Below are 3,082 nucleotides of genomic sequence, written 5' to 3' on the forward strand. Positions count from 1 at the left end.
GACAAGAAGGAGACAGTAATAGCCACTCTCCTGTTGGCTCTCAGATCCATTTCTTGCTCTTTGCCCTCCAGCGTGGCACAGGCAACGACATGTCCTCAGCCCAGAGTATTTAACCAGACAACCAAAGGACGGAAGGGGTGAAGAAACCTGGGTACTCTTCCCCTGCTCTCCCTGCCGCGAGTGCACCCTTACAGCAGCTGCGTCTTTCCTGTGGCTCCAGCCTCCACCGGCCCTCACCGCCATCCGGCCCTAGCTCTGCAGCCCTCTGCACGGACCTGCCTCCAGCTAGATGGCCCTGGTGTCCGTATTCTGTTAACACTGCCTCTTCCCTTCGTCCCTTCACGTCTGGGAGTAAGGCATTTTCCTACTGCTGGTCGTTTCTGGGTTGCCTCGACATTCTCTGTTTGACTACTAAACTCTGGCATCAGCTGTGTAATAAATCCCCTTTATTTTACACTTGTTTGAAACATATACAGTGGTTTCTATTTGCTGATGATTCCTAATACCATTCTTTTTCGTTAATGTTTTACTTTTGAGAGAGCGCAAGTAGGGGAGGGACAGAGAGGAAGGGGGACAAAGGGTCTGAAGTGGGCTCTGTGCTGACAGCAGAGAACCCAGTGAGGGGCTTGAACTCACGAACCACAAGATCATACCTGAGCTGAAGTCTGACGCTTAACTGAGCCACCCAGGTGCCTGATACCATTCTTAAGTATAAATAAAAATACCACAAAGCAATATGTTCTCAGTTAAAGAAAACACACATACATATTCATACAAATGTCCTGAAAAGATACACTTTCAAGTTAACAGTGGCCAGAAATTCTGAGATAGAGTAATCCTCCCTTATCTGGAGGGATACATGCCATGACCCCCAGTGGGTACCTGAAACTGTGAACAGTACCGAACCCTATATAATATATCCTATGTTTTTTTTAAATTTACTTACAAATTAGGCACAGTGAGATAGCAATAATGAAATAGAACAATTAAAACAATGTATACTTAAAAAGTTATGTGAATGTGGTCTCTCAAAATATCTTATTGTACTGTACTCACCCTTCTTCTTTGTGATAATGTGAGATGATACAATGCCTTCATGGTAACACGAAGTGAGGTGAATGATGTAGGCACTGTGACTAGCATTAGGCTACTGTTGACCTTCAGCGATAGGTTAAAAAAAAAAAAGGACCATCTGCTTCTAGATGACAGTTGACCACAGGTACCTGAAACCACAGAAAGTGAAACCAGAAGTAAGGTAGGACTACTTTACCAAAACTCTCCTCTTCCATCCATGTAATTCATTTTTGAGGTCCCAAAGGGAAATATATTCATAGACCATAATGTCCAGCAAACAAATACTCTTACTAGTAGATCTGTCCTCCAATCCTAATATGGAACTCTGGTGAGCAAGACTAGACTATGATTTCTTCTTACCCCTACCGATGGTGTCTTCCTGCTCCTCTCACTTGCTCACCATTGGACATACTCTGGTTGTAGTTTCCAGGCTGTCTCCAGGCTAGGGGAAAAAGAGGGAAGAGTTGAAGAATTGAGGGAAACCTCTCCAAATCACTCTAGTATTTAGGAAGTATGTAGCAGCTGCACCTGCAGCTGAGGGAGGGAGAGAGCCCAACTGAGCTACAGGTGCCTGGGGCCACGAGAAGCTGGGGGCAGGGTAGGAGGACTGAGCAAACAATTCCAAGGAATGCCAGCAGCAGGAAGCAGCAGCCATCAGTGACCAGGGGAGAAGAAAAGCAACAAACTATTGCTTGTAGTCCTGAAGCACAGACAGGTGAAAGCTGCTAGGGAAAAAGGCAGGACGAGACTGAGTATTCATTTTTTACATAAAGTTCTCACTCTCTTTGAGAAGCAAATAATCATCCAGGAGAGGGGCCAAGAACATAGTCCTTTATCACTGCATTATACTTGAGATCTTGAATCTCTCCCAATGATCAAAGCTTTGTCGCTGAATTAATCTCACTGTACCTGGGGCCCTCTTCTCAGGATGAGCTCTCTCATGAGAAATACAGCAGACATTGCTGGATGGGACCCACATCTAATCCTATCCCCTCTTACTTAATAGGACTCTCCCATTTTGTGCAGAGACCTACCCTTCTCTGAGAAAACCTGTGCTTTAGGGAAGGCTGATACCAGGTGTAGCCCTGGGAGGCAAATGCTGATTGGTGTAAGCCAATCACGGAGATCCTGTTCTCCTTGCCAGCATTGGTTTAGGCATGAGCAGATGAGGCACTTGTGTTCAATAAAACATGAGAAGATGTCTGCTATCAGGCTTCTGGGAAAGCCTTCTTCAGTCTTAAGAAGACCCACATGAGAAAACAAGTTCTTCTAGATGTGGTCATTCCTGGTTAGGACCTTGGAAGCATTAGAGGGGAAGTTAGGAGGGGAACATGCCTGAAGACAAATCCAAAATGCTGAGGATGGCAGAGCAGAAAGACAAACCTGGAGTCTAATGATGTAATTTATCCATTAAATGAGCCAATGCTGACACTGTCCTATCCTTGGTTTGTTAAATACTTAATATCCTGGTTTAAGTGAATTAGATTTGGAGTTTTCTGTTGCTTGTAGTCTAAAACATTCTAATTGGTACAAGAAGTATCTCAGGCCTTCTCCTAATGAGTTGTGTGTTTTAGTTGGAGTTATTAATGCTAGTTATCCTAATAAATCATCCCCCAATCTCAATGCTTTAACCTAATAAAAGTTCATGGCTGGCTCATGATCAGATGTTTGGCATACAACCTTTTTCTGTGTGGCTGAGAGATTCTTTCTTCCTCTGTCTTAGGTTTCCAGTATCCTTTGGTGTTTCGTTGAAGTCACCCGTTGGTTCCTCTGCATTCAGGTAACGGATAACTAAAGTGGGAGAATATAAAAGATGGCAGAAGACATTTAGGGGCCAGATCTGCCCAGAGAGTTGATTCATTCACATGTTTTCTAGGCATGTCCAGTGCACTTGTCAAGTTTACATTCGTCTACACATTACAGAATCCCAACTGCACAAGCGCTAACAAATGGGGTTCATTTTTACACACACATACAAAATCCAAACAAGACGGGTGCCACCCAGGAC

The 3,082-nt window shown here is 44.2% G+C and overlaps 1 long non-coding RNA gene across 1 annotated transcript; it reads right to left on the minus strand.

Annotated features, from left to right (window-relative positions):
* Positions 1-519: 519 nt before the first annotated feature.
* LOC125909001 (uncharacterized) lies at positions 520-2,859 on the minus strand. The gene is made up of 3 exons (XR_007453521.1): positions 2,755-2,859; positions 1,435-1,516; positions 520-1,223 (listed from the first exon to the last, which is right to left on the minus strand). It is a non-coding gene; the product is annotated as an uncharacterized LOC125909001 (long non-coding RNA).
* Positions 2,860-3,082: the final 223 nt, after the last annotated feature.

This window comes from Panthera uncia (assembly GCF_023721935.1).
Source record: "Panthera uncia isolate 11264 chromosome B3 unlocalized genomic scaffold, Puncia_PCG_1.0 HiC_scaffold_1, whole genome shotgun sequence".
Classification (NCBI taxonomy): Eukaryota; Metazoa; Chordata; class Mammalia; order Carnivora; family Felidae; genus Panthera; species Panthera uncia.